This window comes from Meriones unguiculatus, chromosome 17 (assembly GCF_030254825.1).
Source record: "Meriones unguiculatus strain TT.TT164.6M chromosome 17, Bangor_MerUng_6.1, whole genome shotgun sequence".
Taxonomy (NCBI): Eukaryota; Metazoa; Chordata; class Mammalia; order Rodentia; family Muridae; genus Meriones; species Meriones unguiculatus.
In genome coordinates this window covers 49,213,511-49,241,084 of record NC_083364.1, presented here as the reverse complement: position 1 = coordinate 49,241,084, position 27,574 = coordinate 49,213,511, and the positions used below count along the sequence as shown (strand labels likewise).

Below are 27,574 nucleotides of genomic sequence, written 5' to 3'. Positions count from 1 at the left end.
ATGTTTTTGCCTTCTTATAGGCCATCAACTTATAGTGAGAGCTGCCTCGCATTTGTCTTGATACACCTTACACAATATGTGGTTACCTCAGAAAGGATAGTAATTTATGCTCATGTTATGATTTTCACTTTAGAGTAATGTCAAGGAGGTTATTTTTCTTGTAGGCTTATCTTGCTAACTGTGTTAGGGCGGAAGAGCTGTTGTATTGGGATTGGGGAGCTTAATTTGAGCAACGCCTTCAAATTCTTCCCCCAGATGATTTCTACTTGTTGCAAACTTTTTGTTTTCAGCTTGACCAGATAAAATTACTCTCTGAAAGAAACACACTGTACCATATTCTTCACTGTTCCTTATTTTCCTGTGTTTGTCATATAGGGACACTCAGGTTTCCTTACTTCAAGATTTTAGCAACAAAATCAAGTTCAGCCTTAAGTATGAGCATGCATACTATACAATATGATAGGACCCACATAATTTTGTTTTCTTAACATTACATAAAAGGGTTAAAGAGTAAACATGACATAAGATAACCAAGTAGCATTTCAGCATGTAATTAATAATTAAATTAGATTGCGGATATTTAGCTTTATGTTAAAGTTTTTGAAGTCTTGTTGACATTTTACACATTGATGGTTTCAGTTTAAATAAGCCACACATAATGCACTTGGTAGTGAGCTGCATCATGGCTTCTGGCTACCGCTCCACATGTTGAATCAGTAAAGTATAAGTTGTCTCTGAAGTAGGTGATCCGTTTTGGGCCTAGAATCACGTTGTTCTGCTAGTTTACTTCCTCTAAGAATGGCTCTCGTCACTAAGGCCTCCCTCACCACTGCTTCCATACAGTGAGAATGTAGGTCCATTTTCCTGTGGTTTTATGTTTAGAATAGCGGAGGTAGGAGTTTTGGAAATTAGGAAAAGTATATATTATATAATTCTCTTCACAAAAAACTAACAGTATGCATTAAATTATTAGTCGTCCTAAGAACTTGTTTCATGAAGCATTCTATCTCAACTTTTCTTTTTGTGACATGCTTATTATTATGTTGTAAAAGCTCTGGTATATAAAATATATTAAGGGAGACATGAAACTCTTGGGATGTATTTTAAATTTGAGCTACAAACTACGGAAGATTGATAGGCCTGACTTTATTAACTGAAATACTTTCCCATTTGTTTCGTCTTGTCTGTTGATTTTTCATTGGTATACCCATTTTGAATTTGACATGACCCTATTTTTAAATTTTCCACTTGGTGCTTTCATGTCTCCCCCAAAAGCAGCTCTGGAAAATTTTCATTATAAGATAACCTGCTATCAGTCATAAGTTTACCTACTTCATAGCACATCATGAAGATATGGCCCCCATTGGAAACTGTTTATACACACTAGCTAAATAATATACAGCTCATTTTACAATATCACCGAAGAAAATCTACATTCCTCCCATAGGTCAGTTTTGACCCTCTTCAAATTCAAAATGGGTATACCAATGAGAAATCAACAGATAAGACAAAACTCAGTAACTGAGAATATTGTAATTAAGAATGAGCTGTGCTCTTCAAAGAAAAAAGTGTAATGAAAACTTTGTTATGATCAACTTTATACACAAATTATTTTTGTAAATTGGGCATGATAGAAATGATTGTCTCTAAAAAATACTGTGGACTGTTGGTTTTGAAGACTTGGGTTAAATTTTCTTAAGTATAGCTGCACTGAGTTAGGTTAAAATTCATTTCATAATGGTCTTGTCATCGTGGATTCAATTTAATTTAAAATAGAGATAATTGTTTATGACTAAGTTCAACTTAACACTGAGGCAGACATTAAAATCGGTTAGGTCCTTTATTTGGAAAAAATATGTCTTTTAAAAATTCCTTTTCCTTAAGTGTTTTTGAAGAGATTATGGCTAGGAGTGGGTGGGGTAGTGTACACAGAGAACACTTGGGCCTTGGTTTAAGTGGTACACATTAATAGCAATTTTTCACTAACTTGTAAGTCTGCTTATGTAGACTGCTTATGTCAGCAGAGTAGCTGACATAGCTACTCCGAATCCTTGCAATTCTTGTAGAACTTGAAGGAGATGAACAGATAACCAGCCTAAGATCAGAAACATGCCAGTAATGGGTTTGTATCCAACATCAATTTTTATATTAGCTTCCTTAACACAAAAATGGCAGTAAAGAGTTGAAGTTCTTTTGCAACTTTTCTTCTGTTTGTTGTATGTTAGTGTAATGTCAAAGGGTTTTCTTTGTTTAAGTTGCAGTTAAACCTTTTATGTGACTTGATTTTGAAATTTAAAAAGGGGGGTAGTTATATCAAGTCTAGGATTGGCAGTAGTAATGAACACAACTGTCTTAGAAAAATATGGCTGTCTGTTTAAAGTATGTTATATTATTTCTGTATTTAAGAAGATAGTACAAAAGTGAAAATAGATGACTTTCATAGTTTTAGGGAAAACATTTTCAACTTTAAGACTGGAAGTAATTAGTAATTATGGTGCCTATTTTGAAGGGATTGTTTATCAAACTTATTTGTGCATATATGCACACATGTAAACACAGTTAAATACATGGATCTGGGTGCACATGAAAATGCTTACATATATAAATTTTCAAAATTTTTATAACATTCCAATAGTCTCTTGTCCTCCAAAGCTTGAATTTTGATGCTGTGTTTTAAGATCCAGGTATTTTTTTGAGGGTACTTCTATTGCTTTGCTGCCCTCTACAGTCATCTGGAGTAGTGGCTTTATTTGTATTCATAGCTGTTTCTTTTACCAGATGATTAGAGGACTTGATTTGTGAACTTGAAGTTTCAAGAGTTGGTTGAATAATATTTATTGTTTAAATATGATAATTTTAACTAGGTAATTTTAACACTTGATGTTGCTATACAGAAATTAAAGGACTTAGAAATTGGAGCAGGAGAGAGATGCTGGTCACTATTAATGAAACCATGATACCAGAGCAATCATGTATGTGCCATGGTAGATTCAAGAATGATACTCTTAGGCTTTTAGACTCAGTAGTAAGAATAATACAGAATTCATACATATATAAATATATACACAAATATGTAACGTATACCAGTATAACTTAAAGTACACGAGTAGAGTTCAGCTGTTTAACACTGTTATTTCAAGTAGGAAAGAGACTGCCCCCTGTATTAAACAGAGCATCTTTTTGGAATACTGGACCTTAAGACATGTAGAGCTTATTTCTTTTCTCAATGCCAGGGACCAAACTTTAGGCCTTGAACATTCTAGGCAAACACCCTCCCCCTGTGCTGCTTGGCCTTCACCTAAGAAACAGGAAGTTCAGTGTCAGGAGATCTGCATTGAAGGTTTGTGTGTGTGAGAGAGAGAGACATACAGACAGACAGAGACAGAGGGAGGAAGAGGGAGAGGGATGGAGAGCAGGAGTGTCTAGTTATTTTCTACCTGCTTCAAAATCTGGCTAAATGGTATTTCAGTCACAAAATTGTTGTGAAAATTAAGTTGTTGATCTACAACAAAACCCATGTAAAGTTTTGTGGACTAGGATGTGGTGGTACAGCTCTGCAATCCCAGCTACTCAGGGGGTCTGGGACAGGAGGATCATTGTTGTAAGTTCAAGACTACCGGCCTAGCAACATAGTGAGACCTTGTTTTAGAGTGAAGAGATCTGAACATATATCTCAGTAGTACCCCACATGACTAGCTTGCATGCTGCCTTGCTTTCTGTTTCCTGTACCCTAAAAAGGAAGTTTGTAGGAAGGCAGAAGGGGCTTTCGTTTTCTCTCTCCCACCCCCCTCTCTCTCTTTCTGCTACTGATGGAGGAAGACTTGAAGAGGAATCTAACATTTTTAGCTGAATTGCATTTCCCTTTGTGAGGTAATCTAATAAATAGAAAATGGTAAGTTGAAAAGACCACTGGGTGAGGATTTCAGAAGCAATTAATATTTCTATGGCATTCAAAACATGGACTTTATGGAGGCAAGTGATTGTTTTTCTTGGCTAAAATTATACTGGTAAGCAGTAAGGAACTATGGTGGTTTGAATGAGAAATGTCCCCCATGGGCTTATGTATTTGAGCACTTGTTCTTCAGTAGATGTTGCTTGGGGAAGTTTTGGCAACTTTGGAAGTTGGATCCTTGCTGGAAGAAGTTCATATTTTATGCTCCCTCTTTTTGCTTTCTGTGTACAGATAGGAATGAATGTCAATAGCAGGCTTCTGTCATCTGCTACCATGAGGTTCTTCCCTGCCAGTACGGATTGTATTCCTCTGGAACCATAAGCCCAGTACACTGACTTCTTCCTTAGGTTGCTTTTAGTCAGAATGCTTTTTTTTTTTCAGTTTTTTTTAAATTTATTTTTAAAAATTTATTACAATTAATTCACTTTGTATTCCAGCTGTAGTCTTCTCCCTTATCCGGTCCTTCCTCCCTCTGCTTCTCCCATGTCCCTCCCCCAGTCCACTGATAGGAGAGGTCCTCCTCCCCTTCCATCTGACCCTTTCCTCTCAGGTCTCATCAGAACTGTTGGCTTTGTCTTTCTCTGTGGCCTGGTAAGACTGTACCCACCCCTGCTCCCCCAGGAGGAGGTGATCAAAGAGCCAGCAACTGAGTTCATATCAGAGACAGTCCCTGTTCCCCTTACTAGGGAACCCATTTGGAGACTGAGCTGCCATGGGCTACATCTGTGCAGGGGTTCTAGGTTATCTCCATGCATGGTCCTTGGTTGGAGTATCTGTCTCAGAAAAGACCCCTGGGCCCAGATGTGTTGCTTCTGTTGCTCTCCTTGTAGAGCTCCTGTCCCCTCCTGGTCTTTCCCTCTCTCCCTTCTTTTATAACATTCCTTGTCAGAGTGCTTTTTAAGAGCAATAGAAAAAGTGATGAGTAAGGAAATTGGCACTAGAGAAAATGGAGTGTTGCTGTGAAGAACCTAGGCACATTATTTTTTGAAGGAATATGGAGAACTTTGGAAGTTTGGACTAGCAAAGCTATTGAATGCTGTAAACAGAGCTCAACAGGCATTGTTATAGGAACCCAAAAGACAGAAGTGCTGGGAGTGTGGACAGGAGAGACCTGGAATGGGAGGTTTCAAAGGGGAACAAAGAGTTAGCATTTGGGGTACAGCCATTTGTGTGATATCTTGGCAGATAATCTGGTTGCATTATGCTCTTGTCCTGAGAACTTGTTTGAAGCTAAATTAAAAAGTAATAAACTAATTTCTTTGGCAGAGTAGATTTGATGGTAGTCAATGTTTGATGTTGAGTCTGTGGTATGGCTATCACTGAATTCTCTTGGGCAAGTCTACATTTATAAAAGCAAATGGGGAAAAAAACAAACTGGTTTGAAGAAGAAAAGAAGGCTGGGAAAAACTGCTGTAAATGTGGTTCAGGTGGGACAGGGTCTATCCCAGCTAGCAGTGGAACTGAACTTGGCCATATCTTATCCACCTCTTGCCATTCTTGTTGGGGAAAGAAGAAAGATGAAAGAAAGAGGGTAGTGGATTCTCCCTCTGCAGTTTCAGAGGACCACTGGGTCCAAGCAGTGTATGAAAGGATTGATATCTACAAGAAAAGGCCCTGTGAATCTGTGAAGGTGAAGCCTGGGTTGTGGTGAAAATGGAAACCCCAAGATATTGGGAATGCCAGAGCAGTGAGACATCAGCAAGGAGAGCTTTACGCAGGGAGTAAAACCAGCCCAAGAAAAGGTTGTATGTTGCAGACAGCAAAGCTGGAAGGGGTGGAACCATCTAGATGGGCTTTTTGATACTGAAATCCTAAGTACTGGACATGGAGTAGTGTTTAGGTATGTTAGGTCTTTGGTCTCGTTTTGGTCCAGTCTTTTCCTCACTGTGCTTCTGTTCATCTTAATAGTGCATATTCTGTGCCATTGTGTGTTGAGTATATAATTGATCTTTGATTTAATGAGGTCATGGGTGAGGGACTGCCTTAAATTTCAGAAGAGGCTTGGGAGTTGGACTTTTGAGAAGTATTGAGACTATGGGGACTTTTAAAGGTAGACTAAATGCTGTTGGCATTATAATATGGCCTTGAACCTGTGGGAGACAGGGGCTGAATATGGTGGTTTTGATGAGAAATTTGCTCCACCCTGACTTGTGTATTTGAACAAGTTAGTGTTACTGTTTGGGGACACCATGGGACTTTTAGGAGGTAGATCCTTGCTGAAGAAAGAAAGACACTGGTATGGGTTGTTTGAGGGTTTGTTTACTCCTCTTACCTCCTGTTTCTTCTTTCTGTTTCCTGTATATGGATGGAAATGCGTTCAGCTAGTTTCCTCCTGCCATTTCACGCTTCCCTGGCATTGTGGACTTTCTGGACTTGTAAGCCTGTTCTTCCCTAAGTTGTTTTGGTTAGACCATTTTAGCACAGCAATGGAAAAATAATGAATACAGTGGCTTTTGAAGGAAGTTAGCTATAGACTCAACTCTGTGATTGAGTGTACATTGGTGGACTCTTATTACTGCTACATCTGTGCTACTAGAGGCAGAAGCAGTCCTTGGGAAGACAAGATAAATGGCCGTATGTTAGAAGGATTTGCAGGGAGGAATGGACCTGAGAAGTAGAAGTACTTGGATATTAGTATGACTCACGAAGGAGTTAGGTAAGGATTTATCTCTAAATGACTAAGAAAGGCACTTATTATTCAATTCATTAATTATGGTGCCTATGGGGTATATTCTTTAGATGTACTTGGAAATGATGTGTAGGATATAAGATGTAACATTGGGAATTCTAACATTGTTAGAATTAAGATTTGGAACTATTTGAGAGATTATAGGATACAGTGGAAGAAGACAGGGATTGAGAGGAAGGGCAGAAAGGAAACCTAGGAAAGGGAAAACATTCTGATTAGATAAGCTGTCAGAAAGAAGGAGGAAGAAAGGATACGGTAATCTGGGGGAGCTGATGCCATCCTTACAGGAGTGTCTCCCCATAAGACAGCAATGTTTGTATTGTTAAAGGGTGTAATGATAAACCACTGCGGAGAAAGGTCTGCTTTATTGCACATGAGCGACCACTTCTATATTGGAAGCCTAGTGACTGTCAATAGTTTGCACATTACCTTTGACTGGAGAGTGAACACTAATACCACCTGCTAATACGCGGAAGAAGCACATTAAAGGACTGACGGACTGTGCAGACTTGGCCATAGGCCAGCTACTGGTTGCTCACACTACTTCAGAATTCCGTATTCTGACTTCAGGAGCATGATGTGCCATTCCCTTACTTAGAAGTGCAGTGCCAAGTAGGTTATGCCTGCATTTCCCCCTTCAGCTGGAGACAGAGTTCAGCTGGTAGAATGCGTGCTTAACATACATGGGCCCTGGGTCCGATTCCCAGCCTTACACAAACCACGTGTTATAACTCACACTTGTAATCTTGGGAGGGTGGAGTCGGGATCAGAAGCTCAGGGTCATTCTTTGAGGCAGTCTGGAATACGCGAGACCCTGACTTGATGGGACAGAGAGAAAGAAAGAAAATAAAAAGGTTGTACTAAGTAGAGAGGTAGATTTAGTAGCTAAGAAGAAAACATTGACACATCAAAGATCCAATTTTATCTTATTAGATTGTGTGTGCACGTGTGCATCTGTGTACATGTGTGTTCCTGTGTGTGTGTGTGTGTGTGTGCGTGCGCGTGTTTGTGTGTGTGCATATGCTCATGGAGTACAGTAAGAGGACATCAGATGCCCCTGAATATCCTGGACCACGATTACAGGTGCTTGTACACTGCTCAATGTGAGCGCTACGAACCCAACTCAGGACCTTTTTAAGAGCAGTGAGTGCTTGTAACCTTAAAGCAGTCTCTCTAAGTACCAAGACTCAATAATTTCAGTACAAATGGTTGTGGAAAAGTGTCAAAACCCAATGACTTAGCCAGTGGAGTCTAGAGAAGATACAGGCTAGTGTGTACTCTTGGGAAAGATAAAATGGAGAGTAAAGAACGAATCACTTCGTTAGGAACTGAATATATGTATCTCTCCCTCATGTGTTGACCTCTAATCCCCACTGTGACAGTGTTGGATGGTGAGTCGTTTTGATGATTGAGTTTGGATAGGTCAGAAGAATAGTACAGCTAGAAAATAATTATCTGTAAGACAGGATGATATGTTAGCAGGAACTGGACAATGCTGGCACCCTTATCGCTGATTTTCAGTCCTCTAGTGCTTAAGGTAATACCGTGTGTAAGCCACCCAGCCTGGTGTTGTCATAGCAGCCCAAGCTAAGACATTAAGTTTGAGAGTTCTTGGTTAACAAGTGCCAGAACCTTAAGTCCAGCTAAAGATGATTGAAGGCTATTGAGTGGTGCAGATACGGAAATGAAGAACTGAAGGAGGCTGCTTGGGCATCTAGAACTGTAGGTCAGATACTTTTGAGGCAATCTGCCCAGGACTTTTCTTGCTGCCTCTTAAAAACATTGGATAGCTTGCCTCTGACACTGACTTTATTGATATTGGATATTAGATTTTGTGGCATAGGCCTGTAAAACCGGCTACTTCGGAGGCAAAGGAAGGAGGATCGTACATTTAAAAGGCGTTTAGGATGACTTAGATTCTTAGTCCAAAGAAGTCTAGAGATAGGGCCTAATAGAGTATTTGGGTAGGATGCACAAAGCTGTAGGTTCAGTTGCTAGTACCATCAAACCCCTGCTCCCCAGAACTTCATGTTTTTGCTGTAGCTCAGGAAAATGCATTGGATAGACAAAGAGAGAAAAGCCTCTTTTACCCACTTAAATTTTGTGACTTATAAATTGAGGGTGGGGGCAGGGGGTAGGGGAATACACATTGGGTATAGCAAAATTCAGTAACAGAAAACAGGAGAGGCTCATATTTAAGGGAGCCTTAAAGACTTAAAAGAACCTTATAAGTTTAGGTAAATAAAATCATAGGGAGAGAGGAAAGTTATAGTGAGGATTTGATATTTTGATATTAGTGATTTATTTTGAGGATAAATCAATGTTGAATGATCACCTGAGGAAAATAGAGTAAAACATAGTGAAAAGTAAATTATGAATCAGCTTTGAAAGTATGAGTTGACAGAAGATGAACTTTTACCATGTAAAGGTTGGTGTGGTAGTAATTTATGTTGGTGAATACAAATATTTAATTAAGCACAGAGTCTCCCAGAGATTATTTTAGATACAATGAAAAAAAAAAAAAACATTAGCTAGCTAATAAGGAATAAGTAGGCTTATGGTTTATTTACTACGATATTTATTGAAAAAAAGTAGGATATAGTACCCAAATACTGCATGCCTTTTGAGTACCATGTAATGGGATGTCTGACAGGTCAGGACGAGAGATATAGGAATGTAATATTTGACATTTTGGGAAGAAAAATTATATAAGGAAACTAATATGAGTTATCATAAAAAGTGTGTTCTAGGTTAGAATTAGGTAAAAATGGAGTAGAAAGGTTTAAAATAAGAGATTATTAGAAGAAAAAATAATGTCTTGATGATCCCAGGATATGAAAAATACAGGGAAATGAGTGGGTTTGGAATTTTGTATTGTATACAGTAAAAGAGTAATTTAATACTTGCTGAATGAGAGGCTGAAGTAAGAATCAGAAATTATATAGAAGGATATATTTGATTCCTATGGGTGCCATATAAACACCCTTGTACACTAGTTCCTGTGGATGTTGTTAGCCTTTGTTGTTTGTAGCTACGTCACTGGAGTAACTACCTCTGTTATCAGGTAACACTCTCTGTACATATGTCTGCACATTTGGACAGCAGTACTATTGTACTAAAGGCGTACCCTACTTCAACATGACCACATCTTAAGTTACATGTTAATTACATGTGCAGATAATCCTAGTTCTAAATAAGGTCACATTTGCAGGTACTAGGGTGTAGGTCTTCAACACAACTTCTTCCACAATACAATTGAATTCATGACAGTAGTGTGGTGATTTGTTTTGTTTTGCAGTATGAACTAAGATTTGGGGCTTGATTCATTTTGAAGAAACTAAGTGTGAGCTGACTTGAACAAAATTTCAGACAGATGAATGAGGTGTTACTTATGTAAATGTACTCTTGAATGGAGTATAATAGAGTTAATATATCCATGAAACCACTGGCCAAGAAATAAAGCATTAGCAGTATTCCAGAGGTCCCTCTGACTCTCCTTTTCAATCAGAAGTCTCTGGAAATAACCACAATTCTGTCTGTTAACACCAGATTTTGCATCTAAACTTGCAAATTTCTTCTTTGCTGTTACTAGTGGGTTGAACCACATTATTATATGGAGGAGCTTTTTTAAACCACTGTGTAGCATTCTTTGTCCTAAATATTGGAAAATGTTTTAGGGTTCTGATGTTACTTTGAGTTGTTTTCACTTCTGATACTTTTATTATTGGTACTGTTATGAACATCCATATCACCTATGTTAGCAGCAGAATTTCTGGGCACAGATAGCATGCTTTGCTTTAAAAGGGCTTACAACAGTTTATAGTCTTAGCAGGGGAGTGTGAGACTTTGATCTATTATAGCAGATTTTCCCTTTAGTCATTCTAATTTTTGAGTAACCAGTTTGTATTTCCCTAATAACTGTGGTCTCAAGATGTGAAAACTTGTTTGTTCATTTTCTTTTTTTTTATTATTATGTTGTGTTGTCTTATTTTCATTTAAATTTTGTAGGAGTCTTTTTATGTGTGTTAGCTTTATATATTGCAAATATGTTCTGTGCTCTTTACTTATTGAAGTGTTTGTCAGTGGAAGTACTTTAATGTTCAGGTCATCAAAAACAATGTTCTTCTCTGATACACTGTCACTAAAGATTTGCTTTTAGTAAGATACACATGGAATTTATTTCTGCAATATGTACTAGGTTCCGTATTTTATTTTCTTTTGGTTGACTGTACACTGTCACTGTTGTCCTGCTGTGTTTATGATCAATCTAGTTGCTCTGTTTATTTATTTTATTAGACAAACAGTTATGATATTTTATTATCACTATATGCATATATATGTATGAATATACTTATATACTTAAACTTACAGTATACTTAAGTGTGTGAATATTTTACACATAAGCATGCTTAAAAAAAACACTTGTGAATTTACCACAAAGTTAAAATTGAATGTGTTTAAAATTTTCCTATTGTATTTTTTTTTGTTATTTTTGTTTGCATACACTGTAAGCTTTGATTTTTTTTTAAACCTACTTTATTTGAGGTTCCTAAATGCCTCTACCTCCCTTCCAACCTCCAACCCTACGTAGGAGAAAAGGAAGGTTATTAAGGGCAGGAGATATAGACCTCTTTAGACTTAGTTCCTTGGGGCAATTCCACTCTTCATCATCAGGATTCCAGGAGTCCAGCCAAACATAGATAGCAGACAGCAACAGCAGAAAGAATCAGCAGCAGCCTCCTCAAAGTATTGTCCAGAGTGTTTTTCTCCATGACAGTCTCAAAGTGTTCTCTCTCTCTCTCTCTCTCTCTCTCTCTCTCTCTCTCTCTCTGCCTGCTCCTTTTTATATCCTTTCTGAGTCCACTAGAGGATGTTTTCCAGCTGGCAAAAACCATGCCCTCCTGCACAAGGCAGTCTCTAGCTGACAAAGATCACTCTCTCTCTCTCACAAGGCTGTTATCAGCAGTGGATAAACTAAAAGCATTCCCACATCTCACACTTAGGATTACAACAAAAACAATATATAATGTAACTGAGTTTTTAAAGAAACCCAAACTTGCACTACAGTGCACCATTTTTTTTTTAATCTCATTGCTCTAAAGAGTTCCTTGATGCTGAAACTTATTTATTATTTATTAGTTTTTGATTCATTTTCCCATTCCCACTCCTTTCTCCAAGCCCTTCTATGGACCTTTTTCCTCATGGCTTCTTTTTAATTTTTGTCACACATATGTATTTGTGTATTCCTAAACACATACTATATTCCCTAAATAAATACAGCATGTTTGGCCTGTATGATGTTACTTGTATATATATGTTTTCAGGCCCCAGGGAAGAGCACACCAATTGATGCTTGTTTTCTCATAAGGTATGTTAGAAGGTTTTTCAGAAATTTATTGGGACAGGCATACTTACATTCTAAAGGCTGTGATGTATTACTGCAAAACAATACAAACATTATTAGCAAAGGGTCATAAGGTAGTCTGGGGAAAACCAGGCACAAGCTTCTGGAGTTCTTTCCCATAGTCCCACAGGAAAAGCTGTGGTGTCAAGTATGAAATGTCGCTAACCATTGAAGCTTGTTTCAGACAGTACACAGGAGTGGATCCTGTTGTACTTCCTTGCTTAATAGATACCCACATTCCAGGCTCAGAATGAAAGCATGTTGGTACACTGTAGCGTCCAGATACTTTTTTAACTTTTTTTAAAATTTTTTATTAATTATACTTTATTCATTTTGTATCCCCCCATAAGCCCCTCCCTTCTCCCCTCCTGATCCCACCCTCCCTCCCCTTTCTGCATGCATGCCCCTCCCCAAGTCTTTTACCTCAACCTCAAATACATTTACTGATTCTTGCTGGTGCCTAGTTAGTGATTACTCTTGTGCTTGAGTGTTTTCTTTTAAATTTTTCTGAGGCTTTGACATCTTTCAGGTGGTAAGGTAGACTTATGTACCCAGTAATAATTTAGAGAACCTCTGTATTCTTGAATACAATTTAGTAGGGCCCAAAGCTGTTTTTCTATTTCTATCCTTTTAATTACCTATACTTTAAATATTTTATTTATATTTATGTAGAAAGTGTGTGTGTGTGTGCGTGTGTGTGTGTGTGTGTGTGTGTGTGTGTGTGTGTACACGCGCGCGCTGTGCGCGCATGCGTGCCTGCATTCTTCCATGTTCTATGGCAGGCACCTGTGGAGGTCAGGAGACAACTTTGTGGAGTTGGTCCTCTTCTCCACTATATAACCTCTAGATGCCCAACTCAGGCTCTTAGGCTTGGTGGAAAGTACTTATACCCATTGATGCTCTTTTTGCTGATCCACATGCATAGTTTTATATCTCAGTTTTATATCTGAATAGAATACCACTGACCTGTGAGCTCCATGTACTTCTTTGGAGAGACTGTTCTTAACACTTAGTGAGGGTCTTAGATTATTCATTCATGTTAACTTGTGTATAAACACTTGCATTTAATCATTACAGAAACTTGATATGAAACTTAATAGTAGATTAGTGTCTTAAAAGCAATAGTTGTTTATAATGACTGGTGCTTCTGAGATAAAATCTGCCTATTTGTGCACTCCTACTTCCTTTTACCTACTGTACATTTAAATCATAAGTACGGGAGCAAAAGGAAGAAGTCTGAAGTGAATTCTTAAGTATAGTTAAAAAAATAATTCATTTGGTTAAAATTGATTGTTTATAATATAAGTACAATCACTAAAATATTGTGGGATCTAAATTTTATGAGTAGAACTTCGGTTTTTTTTAAACAAATTTCTTTACTTAAAAATATAACAGAACTACGACAAAGTATCTTGACAGGCAGATTAAAGAAGGAAAGACTTATTTTGGCTCTCAGTGCTAGGTACAGACCATCATAGGGAAGTCATGGCAGCAGGGCCTCAAGGCAGCTCTTAACCTTGCAGTCGGGAGGCAGAGAATGTTATTCTCCTCTAATTTTCTTGGAAACACAGCCTATCCAGAGAATACTGCTGACATTTAGAGTGGGTCCACTTAAGTTAACCTAGATGGTCCCTAATAGAACAGGCCCATAGACTTGCTTCCATAGTGAGTCTACAGCCTGTCAAATTGACAATGTTAACCGTCTTGGGAATCAAAAGGACAGAGTCTTGGTAATTACTGTGAAAACCCTTACACATTTGTGTGTGGTAGAAGTAGTACTGACTTGTGAACAACTTTTCCCTGCCTTTATGTTTTGGCAGTCACCAAAGTTTGGAAAGATTGGATAAGTAATCCAGTTTCTCTTTCTGCAAAACTAAAAGTTTTCTCATATGTACTGTGCACAACATGATGAGGCTGGGGAAAATGTCCTTTCACATCTAGGAAGCTCTTTCCTGGCTGCGTTTTTGTTATGTGCTGGTCATATGAAAGGAACAGCTTACTGCATTGCAGAATAAGTTAGATCACTACCCGGGAAAATTTCCTTTTCCATATTAACAGTTTGCTGTTTAGAAACTGAATTTTATTTAGGCGCATCATGAACTGTTCCAGAATTTTTGACAGATCAGATATGTGTTCTGTAGTTCAAAAGCATAAGGTGAAATAATTTCAGTAGTTCTAAATACATTTGGTAGTTGCTTTTCAAGTTTCCAGTTAGCATTAATGAAGTGGAAGCTAAAGACAGGTTTATTATTTGGGAATGACAAAGTTAATATCTAGGCTTTATACTTTTTTGCTAATTGTAAATTTAGCATAAGAAGGAATTGATTTCATTATTTCATACATAAATGTCATTACACTTTATTCTTATATAACTCTCTTCCTCAGACATCCTTCTCCTTATGATTGGTCTTTTTTCTTTCTCTATTAGTTTCTTTCTCTTTCATATTTCTGTCTCTTATTTCCTTCTCTTTGTTTAAATATTTTTCTCTGAAGTCAGTCTCCAGTATCCTTTTTCCTTTTTGGTGTATGTGTATGTTCTGTGTGCATGTGTATGGTATAAGATTATGGCTATGTGAGTCCTGTGCTCTACTCGGTTGGTTTAAGTGTCTTCCTCTGTGTCATTCTCATACTGTTTTTGTTACTGTAGGTCTGTGAGACAATCTGGTATTAGATAGTCCGATGTCTCCAGAGTTGCTTTTATTGCTTAGGATTGCTTTGCCTATTTGGAATCTTTTATGTTTCCATGGAAATTTTAGGATTGTTTTTATAGTTGTATATAGATCTTCACTCGATTTTGATAGAGAAAGCATTGAAGATAGTTTTTGGTAACAGCCACTTTACAATATTAATTTTGAAAATCCATGAACATGGTAGTCTTTCAGTTTTTAAGCATCTAAGATGATTCAATATTTTGAAATTTTTGAAATATTCATTGTAAAGGTCCTTCATTCTTTGGTTAGGGGTGTTCTAGGTATTTTATGCTTTTGGAAGCTGTCTTTAATAAGATCATTTGCCTTTGTAACTGAATTGGCTTTTTTTTTTTTAAACAGATGTTTTTGGACATTTTTCACAACACTGTGTTGTAGAATGTTTCTTAAATGATCATCTGTGGTTCTTTTGGGGGGAATGTTAATTTTTTTCTTTAGATTTGGGAATTTTTTTATTTAATAGGTTCTGTGTCTCTTTTTATCTCAGCACATCTACCCATGTATTCTTAGGATTGATTTATTGTTTGGTTTGTTCTTGGTCTTGTTTTTGTTTGTAAATGTCTGACTAATATTGTCTTGACTTTATTCCTTTATTCTTTTTTTTTGCACTTAATCGTCTGTGTTGATGCTTTCACCATGCTTATTATTTTTTCTTTCGTAGCATCTCATTGTTCTTGTTAAAATTTTTCTTAATGATTTTAAATTTCTCCTTCACAGTGCTGATCTTTTCTATTATTGTTAATTAAATTTGTTGTTTGGCAGTTTGTATACACAAACACACACACACTGTATTAGGATTACTCTCATTCCCCTACCCTTTTTTTATCCCTCTCTTATCAAACCCATACTAGTCTTTCTCCAAGATACATGTCATTTTGTTTTGTTAACTACTGAGTTTAACTAAGACCATACAAATGATGATGGGCTTAGAATTATTCAAGTAGTTACACAACTGAAGACAATGACTCTTCTCCCAGAACCTCCCACTATTTCAGCATGAGGGCATAGGGCCCTGCTCATACTTAACTGTTCTCTGGCTAATTCTTGTGGAGGCACAGAAGAGGAGACTCTTGGTTGCTTTTGGTTCATGATTACAATGGGTGTGACATGCCTAGAAGGCAGCATTTTTTAGCCCTTTCACTATCTTCTGACTCTCATATTCTTTCTACCCTCTTTCCATCAATGTTCAACATTGAAGGGAATGGTACAGGTTTTCTGTTTAGGGCCGAGCATTCAGCTACCACATACTCTCAGTGTCTTGAGCAGCCATGAGTTTATACTTTTTCACTTACATTCACTGGAAAGAGAGGTTATTTGATTAAGGTTGATAGTACCATTTGACTATGGGTATAAACACAAGAAGGTTATAAACACACTTTGATGCTAAGCCATTTTAGCTAAACAACAGCAGTAGGTTCCTACTGAGGACCTTTGACTTCCCAGTCATGAGGTTTTTGACCAGGTTGTATTTCCGTGCATGGATTTCCTTTTGTGAAGCATATTTCAAATCCAGTCAGAGTTGTAGGCTATTCCCAGTCATGCCACTGCTGCCCAAGTAGACTCATCCCGTCTGGGTAGTTGATACTACATTTGTAAGACTCATAGCCACATATGACCATTAGAGCCCCTTCTCCACTACCAGCCTCCATAAAATCTTGCAACACTATGAAAGCTGGCCAAAAAGGAGGAAGTATTCAATGCCATTCTTGTTTAATTTCTTTGAATCTTACATACAAGGTTTGTTGTGTCATCATCTAGTTCTTGTGGACAACCAAAGGTAATGCCAATGTGCATTGTTTGTGTGCATTGTAGAGCCTCCCTGACCCACACTTGTCATATAGAGGCATACCACACTTGACACTGGAGTTTTTCAGTATTAACCCACAGCTCCTAAGAGCAGTATTATCAAGGAATGCAGTTTCACCTTTCAAACTCTTTTGTTAAAATTGTATTATTTAAAACCGGGTTATGATGAACATGTAGAATCTTTTCTAAGGAAAGAAATAAGTTGTGGAATTGCATGGGTGGGGAGGTGGAGAGGATCTGGGAGGAGTTGGGAGAGGGAAAGCCAGACCAGAATATATTGTGTGAAGACAAATTATTTTCACAAAACTGTAATTTTTACCTGGAGATCTCTAAAACAGAATGTTCATATAAGAATCTAATAAAGCTTTGATGTACAAAAACCTATATGCAGAAAACTATTAAAATCCTCATAAAAGCAAAGAACTAAATAAATAGATTTCCCACATTCATGGATAGGAAGCCATGATACTGTTAAGATGTTCATTCTTCACAAATTGGTATACATATGCAGTGCAGCCCCCGTGAACACATACTGACAAGTGGGTTCTACATTAATATAGTTTTGTAGATGTCCATTCTCAAGTTGAGGATGTCCCTTCCTACTCTGAGTTGGATGTTCCTCTTTTATTGCAGAGTGATATTTTACTGTGTAGTGTATCACAGTTTGTTTCTTTGTTGATGAACAATGGGACTATTTCCAGTTTGGGGCTGTTTGGATTAAGTTGCCGTGTTAATTTATGTACTAGTTATGGTGTATGGACAGAAGTTATCTGATGCTCCCAGCGTGTTTACATTGTTTTATAGTCCAGCTGCCATTTCATGAGGGATTCCATTTGTCCACATTCTCTCCAGCATTAGGAGTTGTGGTTCTTTTTAATTTTTATCACAGTAGTGAGAATAAAGTAATCATTTATTGTGGTCACAAGTTGTATTTTTCTAATGATGTTAAATATCACTGTGTACTTTTGTATATATCTTCTTAGGTACTCTTTTCACTTGTACCTGGTTTAAAAAAGTCTTGTTTTTTAATAAATTGTAAGTAACTATGAGTTTGTATGTATTTTGATCCTTTTCAATATCCCTTTTAGATATATATTTTGTACAGATATCTTATTCTTAGTCAGTGGCTTGACCAAGAATGTCTTAAGGAACAGAGATTTATTGGTTATGTTTACTGAATGTTCTTGTGGTGACATAGCCAAGAGATTCTTGCCTAGCCAATAGCACTTTTGCAGTTCATTTGTACATTTACAAATATCTTGTTCATTCCTCTTAAAATCCTAATAGGATTTTGATTTCATTGAGTGTGCAAATCAGTTTAGAGAGAAATGTCTTCTATCTAGTCTCTGACTGATGGATGAAGTCCATCTCTTTATTTAGATCTTTACATTTCTGTTAACATTTTTTTTTAGTTTTAGTTGTGCATTGCTTTCACACTTTTGACCATGTTTCATTTCTTCTTTTGGTGCTACTATTGACAGTAGTACTTAAAATGTTTATTTTCTGACTTCATTGTTAGTATGTAGAAATTCAGTCAGTTATGTGTTTTTTTTCTTTAGTCTTCATAAAGATTATCATAGCATTTATTAAAACAAGCATTACTGCTTGTTTTGGTAGATTTTTTCCTTTTTATTATTATCATTTATTACAGTTTATTCAATTTGTATCCTGGTTGTGGTCCCCTTTATCACTTCCCAATCCTACCCTCCCACCCTCTTCTCCCTCTGAGCCCCTCCCCTAGTCCACTGATATGGGAAGTCCTCCTCCCCTTCTATTTGACCCTAGCCTATCAGTTCTCATTAGGACTGGTTGTATTGTCTTCCTCTGTGGACTGGTAAGGCTGCACCCCCTCCAGGGGGAGATGATCAAAGAGCCTGCCACTAAATTCATGCCAGAGGAAGCACCTGCTTCCCTTACTAGGGACCCCACTTGGATACTAAATCTATGGGCTACTATTGAGCCGAGGTTTTAGGTCCTCTTTATTCATGGTCCTTGGTTGGGGTATCAGTCTCTGCTGCAGGGCCTCCAGGTCTATGGTTTTTTTTTTTTGTTTGTTTGTTTGTTTGTTTTTTGTTTGTTTTCTGTTGCTCTCCTTTTGGAGCTCCTGTCTCTTCCAGGTCTTTCTATTTCCCCCTTCTTTCATAAAATTCCATGTCCTCTGCCTCTGCCCAAAGTTTGGCTGTGAGTCTCAGCCTCTGCTTTGATACCTTCATCAGTAGAATTTTTTAGAGGCCCTCTGTGGTAGTAGGTTCCTGTCCTTGCATACTTGATGAATTTTTTTAAATCAGATTTTCTGCACAGATTGTGTGCCTGTGTATGTGCAAGTGTGTAAGCATGTTCGTGTTTGTGAAGTAGTTTAATTTTTAATACAGATACCTTTTACTTTTCTTGACTGATTGATCTACCTAGAACCTTCAGAACAATTTTGGTTTTAAAGGAAGACACCTGACTTAGTTTGGTTTTTCTCTTTTGGTGTTGTGGCCTTGAAATCCTTTCCACATGGCAATTTAAGGCCAGTCATACTGCTCACTGTTTTTATTTTTTCTCAGAAGGATTCTTAAGGACTGGTTCTAGGACAGCTTAGCAGAAATCCTACAGCTTATCAGATGCTCAGGCTTGAGATGCATCTTTCCATATACTTGAAATCATTCTAAATAATTTGTTATTAATACAATGTATGTATTATGTAAATAGTTTTTGTACTGTATTGTTTAGGGAATAATGGCTGGAAAAATAGCTTTTACATGTTCAGTGCAACCACATAAGTTAGTACATACCCTCTGAGTGTGATGGAAGCAAATTATTAGTGATAGAGCATGAATGCTGAGGAGATACTGAGAGCTGTGAAGTAAAAGATGATCATAGCAGGGTATCTTAGATGCCCTTCATTATCATAAACTTAACATAGTGCTCAGTGCACAGCAAGGTCAAGATTTGCTTTTGGGCCTTTAGAAAGGATTTTTTTCTCTAATATTTTTATCTATAGATAAAGGACCCATGGGTACAAAGGCCTATTATGCTTTAACTGTTGATCACTCTCTGAAATGGTGGCTTCTTTCACACAAGAGGATGAATACTGCTACTTCTTTTTGTATGAAAACAAGTCTCTGGTTCTATTTTAAAGGTATCCAAATCAGAGTTTTATGTTCATCGTAGTTGCTAAAGCAGTAGTTATCCACCTTTCTGTTACTGGCAGTGTTTAGAATATTTAGAACTCATTTTTGGTTGTTAACTTAAGTTGGTGTGCAGGATGTTTGGCTCTTCTTTCTCCGCTATGCATTCTTCTGTCATCTTTGTAGAAGTGTATTATGCTTTCACACCTTTCTATGCTTTAATAGACCACAGATACTGGCTTCATGGCTCGCGTTGCTGTTACCAGTGTGTAAATGATTTCAAGCAGTCTCATGTCTTCACAAGCCAATCCCTTTGTAAATCGATACTAGGAGTTTGTACCCCAAGTTTGTCAGTTTGTCTAGAACAGTATTCTTTTACAGATCTGGGCATGCTTTTCCAACATGTCCCTCTGGTTTTGAAGTAAGCATCTTAAGCATAAGAAGTCTAAAACTGTGTTTTGGGACTGTCTTCTATTTGCTCTTCAAAGAATTACACTTGCTAGTTCTCTTTGATAGATGGACCTTCCCTCATTCCACATCCAGTGACCAGAAGTCAGATAGTAGTTTTCCCAAATCTGCTTCATTTACACTCTTGCTCATTGCATGAGCAGTTTTCAGAGTGTAGATCCAGCCCACCTTCTATGATACCGTGATGAATAAGTTCTGTATTACCGTGATGAATAACTTCTGTGTGGTTCATGTTTGCTTTGTTGCAAGGAATGACCATTATAAAATATAAGTTAGAAATGTGCATATTTCTGCTAGAAATTCCCAGGAGTTTTCCATCTCACTCCCTTTGTGGCTTCATTGCCTGTCATTCTTGTACTCACTCTACTCCAGTGAACCTGAATTGTTCTTTGTCTCTCACTTTTTAAGTCTTCACTGCAGTGTTTTGTTTTTTTTTTATAATTAAGTGCAATTGTTTAGTCATCTCATTATTTCCATGATTCAAAAATAATCTGATGTGAATTCTATTTTATGGTTTTCTTACTTTAAAAAAATTCAACAAATTACTTCCATCATAGTCTTTTTAAAAAAATTATTTATGTATTTATTTATTACATTTTATTCACTTTGTATCCCTGCTGCAGCCTATCAGGTCTCATCAAGGATGACCGCATCATTTTCCTCTGTGGCCTGGCAAGGGTGCACTCACCAGGGGGAGGTGATTAAAGAGCCGGCCACTGAATTTATGTCAGAGATAGTCCCTGTACCCCTTACTAGGAAACCTACTTGGAAACTGAACAGCCAGTGGGCTTCCTTTGAACAAGGGTTCTAGGTCCTCTCCATGCATGGTCCTTAGTTGGAGTGTCGGTCTCTTCAGGCCGACTCTACGCACCAGGGTATCAAAGGAGATACTGAGACTTATAGCCAAACTTTGGGCAGAGTGCTGGAATCCTTATTGAGGTAGAGGGAGATAGAAAGACCTGGAGGAGACAGGAGCTCCATAGGGAGAACAACAGAACCAACAATTCCTACAGTGTTATCTTAAGAAAGCCTCTGTTTATCACCCTTGCATACATCTGCCCTAAAGTGAACTTTCTTGCCATGCTTCATTTTTCTCCAGAGTTCTTTCTATTGTACTTGTGTGTATGTAATCTTATTTCCTGAATATTATTTCTGAATCAGAATGTAGACTTACTAAGGCTGGCAACTCTCTGTTTTAGTAGTAGTCCTACCACCTAGAAGTGTGTCAGGCACAAAATATAGGTTTCATGCATATTGATGAATGAAAGAATGGTTGTTTCTCTCAATTTTCATATGTGACACAAGTTTCTTCTAAGAATATAGAATATAACCTCATGTCTTTTCTAGTTATGGCATGAGAAAAAAAGAGATTCATAGTTGAAGAGTACTTGAGTTTGCTGTATATAAATAGTGATTTATTTTACTTTACTATTTCTAATATTTCTATTTAAGTGATTGGGAATCTTAGAACCTTTTTTTTTCTTGGAGTTTTGAGTTGATAAGATATTTTTAAAGAATTTGAATTATTCAGAATGTGTTTCTTGAAGTCTACTGGAGTTCATAAGGTGTACAAATCTCAGTAAAGCTCTTAAAATTATTATAAATTCTTAGAATTCTTAGTAGACTGTATTCTTTAAAGACCTTTTGAGTTACTGAATTAGGACACAGACTAAAGTAAACATTTTGTTTGGAAAATATTTTGTATACTTAAAAATGCTCACATTCGAAAGAAATTGAGCCTGAAATATTGGTTGTAGGTGAGAAGTAAGAGAGAAATGTGATACAAGATAATATTGAAGATTTGATCAAATTTCTGAAAAGCTCCTTTAGTCTTGAGGCAGAGGGTGAAGAGCAAGGGAACCGCTGCTACCTGGCAAGGTAGTGTAATCCTCAGTACATGTGTCCAGTTGTTTGTTTTTTAACTAATCCATACTAATCATGGTATGTGATATTTCATTTTCTCCTTAGCAGCAAGTTTCAGATGCCTGTGTTTCCCAGGGACACTAAGCACTGACTGAATGACTATTCAGAAACACAAGAAGATGTCAGAGTTAGTTTTTTTGTGGTTGTAATGCTTTCATCAATCAACAGGTTCTCCCCTGCCTGAAATGATAATACATTCAAGTTAGTTAATTAGGAAATGGTACAAAATTTAACTGGTAAATCATGAAGAGCTTCAGAGCAGAAATAGTATATTTTAGTATGTTTTCCTGCAAGAAACACCTAGCACAAAGGTAGTGTTCTTGGTAGGAAAAAATTGACCATTCATAGTTCCTTAGACTTTTCAGGTTCTAAACCTCAGGTAATGGTAAATTTTAAGTAATTGAGGTATTTAATAATACACATTTGCATGTTTCCAGCACTCTTTAATTCTTTAAATCTAGCTTCATGTGGGAAAGCAGGGTCAGAGATGCTGGGCTTACTGTGTGGTAGGGGTTTCTGATAAGGATTCAGCTGAAGAATTATAACAGAAAATCTGTTCTTCCACAGTTTAGGTTCCGAATGGGAAAAATCTTATTCAGAACCTGTGTGTTTAATCCAGAAATGGAAACATGTAAAGTCTTATTTGGAAGGAAGCAAAAACCCTGCTCACAAAAGTACTGTAATTTTAACTCATGGAGTCTAAGGACAACACAGCATCAGTGTTGGCTAGTGTAAAGTCTTGCTTTAAGGGTTTAAACAAAGAAGCAACCAAAGTTGGTCTTTATGTGTTTATTTTTGAAGAACTGACTATCCATTTCACCAAGATAATGTTTTTTCCCCGCATTTGCCTTCTGTCATGTGTGTGACTTCCTTTTGCCCAGTGAGCCACTAATAAAACTGATAAAAGTATAGGTTTAAAGATGCATTTGCTTGGGGGTTATTTTTTTCCAAACAAGTGTATTAGAGTATATCAGACTTTTTCTTGGTCTCTTTTTTTTATTTTTGTTGTCAAATTGAGAGTTATTTTATTTAAATGCTGTTGCCTTCAAAAACACATTTTGAATTAATCAGTTCTCTCTGCCTTCCGTACTTCTCCCTCCTGTCTTACTAATTTACAAATATTCCTTTAGTTATGATAACCCATCAGGCTTTAGTTCTTGTGGTCCATGAGAATCTATAGTTACCAGTAGCCTGCCAAGTTTATTCTGGTACTATCTGTAATGGTTAGCCTCGGTTGCTGTAACAAACAAGATACACCAAGTGGATTAAACAGCATAGGGATTCTTTCTCACAGCTGAGAGTCAGGGAAATCCCAAGATACAAGTGCCAAAACACTGTCATTTGTTTAAGTTGTCAGGTTTATAAACTTATCTGTTTTATTCATGGATTTATTGTATATTAAGTCATAACTTTTCCCACAGTAAGTTTATGCAAATTGCATTATCATAACACATGGCGATAATTTATTTGCACTGTGTTGTTATGTGAGCTACTAGATTATTTGTTCTTCTACCCTGCCACTTTACCTTCTTGATTTTTTTCAAGTACTAGGTTATTCAGACAATAACTCTGTCCTTTATAAATATATGTCTTGAGTTTCCATTTTCTTAACTTACTTCACTGGTTTAAATTCAGTTTCTGTTGCCCAGTGGCAATGATTGCAGACCATCTGAAAGGGCTTTGCTTCTTTTTATAATATTTCAGTGTGATGATACCAGCTGTTTTGTAAAGTCTGTGTAATTATTGAGAGGCCTTGTTTTCTCAGATGTTAGCTTTTTCTTTGACAAAAGACAAGTAGTAAGTCTTTGGAATAATTCAAGTTGCTATCACACTTTTTGTGTAAAATATAGAGTTTAATGTAGCTTAAACGCAGAGCTAGTTTTTATGTCATAATAGAATGTGCATTTACTTATTATAAAAGCAACCTTTTTATGGAAGATAATTTTATTTGTTATTATTTATTATTTATTTATACAGTACTCTGCCAGCATGTGTTACTGCAGGCCAGAAGAGGGCACCAAATCTCATTGTAAATGATTATGAGCCACCATGTTGTTGTGGGAATTGAACTCGGGGCCTTTGGAACAGCAGCCAGTGCTCTTAATGTCTGAGTCATCTCTGCAGCTCCAAAATAATTTTCTTAGTACAGTATATTCTGACTGTGATTCCTTCTTTTCTGGCTCTTTCCAGATTCTTCCCACTTCTCCATATATCAAAATCTATACTGTACCAAAATAAGTACTCTTTCTTTCTCTCATTAGGATACAAATAGGCATCTAAAAACATATAGTAATAAAATAACATTAGATAAAAACAAAAAACCAAAATAAGAAAAAAAAATGCCAAAGAAAAAGTTCACACATGCGAAAGTTTCATAAAAACACAAAACTGGAATCCACAATATGAAAAGGACTTGAAAAGAAAAGAAAAAACCCCTCCCCCAAACATAAAAATGCTGAACCTGCAAAAATGCCATAAGAGTTCATTCTTGTTGGGCATAGGGCCTGGTCTTAAGACTGCTTTCCCTGGTGAGAAATTTTGTTATAGAAATCTGTTTTCATTTGTGAGTGGGTATTGGTTGGTAATAGCTTCTGGGATTCTGATAGGAGTTTGAAGCCACTTTCTCCCTCAGTGTTGGTACCGCATTATGTACATGCAGACTCTAACCTAGTCAGGCCCTGTGCATGCTGCCACGGTCTTTGTTATTTCATGTGTATTTAGTCCTGTTGTATTTTGAAGGTCTTGTTTCCATAGTGTCCTCCATCCCCACTGGCTAAGTCTTTCCATTTTCTCTTCCTTAGGGTTCTTGAGCCTTGGGAGGAGGTGGGAGGAATTGATGGAGACCCACTTAGGACTGAGTGTTTCAAGGTCTCTTACTCTCTGTTCTCTGTTGTTACTGTCTGTTGTCCAGTTCTCTGTTGTTACTGTCTGTTGTCCAGTTGTGGCTCTCTGTATGTATTCCCATCTGCTGTAAGAGGAAATTTCTCTGATGATTGCTGAACAAGACCGTGATCTACAAGTATAGTAGAACATCCTTAGGAGTCATGTTATTGCTATGTTCCATTAGCAGAGCTCTTGTACTTTGGTTTACCATAAATCTTTGGCCAAGCCAGTATCAAGTTCTTGATCATCTGAGAATGGTTGGGGAAGGAAGTATTCCATCTTATGGAATGGGCCTTAAATTGTATCAGATATTGGCTAATTATTTCCACTATTCTACCTGTGCATCTTTTGGGAAGAACATCATTATAGATCAAAGGATTTGTAGTTGGGTTGGAGTTTATTTTTCTCCTTCAGTAGTTTGCAGAGTTCCTTCCTGCACCATGAACATTAGGCCGTAGGGGTGAAAGCGCTAAGGTGGGCACCAGCCCTGCTTCTATATTCAGTGAGTTGTGTAGCTGCTATCTTCAGCAGCAGAGCCTTACCGTCAGTTTACGGATAGTAACCAGTAGTCTTGGCTGTAGATTGGGTTGTTTGATCAACAACTCGATTAGATGTACCCCATTCCCAGAACTGGAGGCTTTATTTAGTGTTGAGAGATTTACAGTTGGGGCTATGTCTCCCTATTATTTAGTGATTCCACTTAGATCAACTTTGATTATGTATATATATGTTTTAGGAAGCTTCTACCATATTAGACTGTAGAAACACAGTATTCAGGAGGGGCCTTTTCCTGCTACTTTCTCTAGCTCCCAAATAATCAACACAGAGACTTATTCAGCAAGCCTTAGGTCTGTAACTGGGCAGATACTCATCTAATCTAACCTAGTTATGCTAGTCTGGCTACATAGTCTGGCTGTGTGTCCTTTGACTTGCCATAGCAGTCTTTCCGTGGCCATCTGCTGTAACTCTTTTCTCATGCTGAACTCCTCGTGGTACCTCTTTGTCTTTTTCTTCTTTTTCCTTCTCTCCTCTTGGAGACCCCCAGACCAAGAAATACGGAAATCCTCCATCTCTCCTCTCTTGCCTAACTATAGGCTGAATAGCTTCTTTATTAACCATTCAGAGATAGCTGGGGAGCAGTGTTTATGCAATATTGATACAGGAGAGTCTTCATAGAAATGACAGTGCCCACATCTGACTACAAACAGATCTTGGGGCACAGAAATCTGCATCTGAATACAAAGTGTACAAAAGCATCATCCAACATCACATTTCCACACAACTCCTTGAATATCCCTTAGTTTTAGCTGGCTCTCATTGTATGCCCTCCTTTATTCTCCTGACCCTTTCCTTTATTTTTATTGTAATAAAAGTCAGTATATCAGTACTTATGAGTTTATGCATAAACCCATGGCTTAGTTCCTGATTCTACCCATCTTTGTGCTAAAATGCCTTCAACTACTGCACATCATACGTCTTGAGTTAGTTATATCAACATTTGGAATCAATGGATGATGGAAAATTGAGGGGCTCGATAATGAGCAATGATTTAAAGAACACCAAAACATTTTCTTTCAAGGCTGTTAAATAAGTGTTATAAATGATCAGTAACTTCCTATGTTATCCTTGGTCATCTGTATGGTTTCCTTCTTTCTACAATAATGTTTTCCGTCTAAAATGATAAATAATATTGTTTAAAACTTGTCTAGGACTGTTTGAAGAGCATGTAGTGTGGTAGCATAAGCCTGTAATTCAGTACTGTGGGGCTGTGAGAGGATAGTCATGAGGTTGAAGGCCAGCTTTTTCTACATAGCCAAACCATTTCAAAACATACAGAAAACAAAGGAAAAAACAATGTATAAAATTTAATGGATTTAGAAATTATTTTGATTGTTTCTGCATATGCATTTTCATTTAAATGTTAGACATGAAATTAAGTTTTAAAGATATATTTTACAATTGTCAGGCCACATGTGTGGTATGCTATCTCAGGACAGGTTTTTTTTTAATTAAATTTTTATTTTTTATATTAATTACAGTTTATTCACTTTGTATTCCAGCTGTTGCCCCTTCTCTCATTCCTTCCCAACTCACCCTACCTCCCTTATCTCTCCCATTCCCCTTTCCAAGTCCACTGAACCTCCCCTTCCATCTGACCCTAGCTTATCAGGTCTCATCAGGACTGGCTGCATTTTCTTCCTCTGTGGCCTGGCAAGGTTGCTCCCCCATGGGGGATGGGGGGGAGGCGAGGGGAAAGAGCCAGCCACTGGTTCATGTAAGAGAGAGTCCCTGTTCCCCTTATTAGGGAACTCACTTGGATGCTGAACTGCCATGGGCTACATTTGTGCAGGGGTTCTAGATTATCTCCATGAATGGTCCTTGGTTGGAGTGTCAGTCTCACAAAAGACCCCTGTCAGGGCAGGTTCTTTATGTTTTAAAGCATTTACTGAATGGTGTCTTGAATACAGTGTGATCAGTATTTGTCTCCTTCAGAACGATATCATTCTTTATGGCTTGTAGTAAAGAAATAATGGAAAAGTTTGGTGTCATTTCAATTTAAACTTGCTTGTGGAATTTTTCTTCACTCAGCTGAAAATAACTGCTTTTATATTCATATCAAACATTTCT

At 37.4% G+C, this 27,574-nt stretch overlaps 1 protein-coding gene across 2 annotated transcripts in view; it reads left to right on the top strand.

Annotated features, from left to right (window-relative positions):
- Window positions 1-27,574, top strand: part of Nectin3 (nectin cell adhesion molecule 3) — a 113,863-nt gene that overhangs the window by 6,088 nt on the left and 80,201 nt on the right. The window lies entirely within an intron of this gene.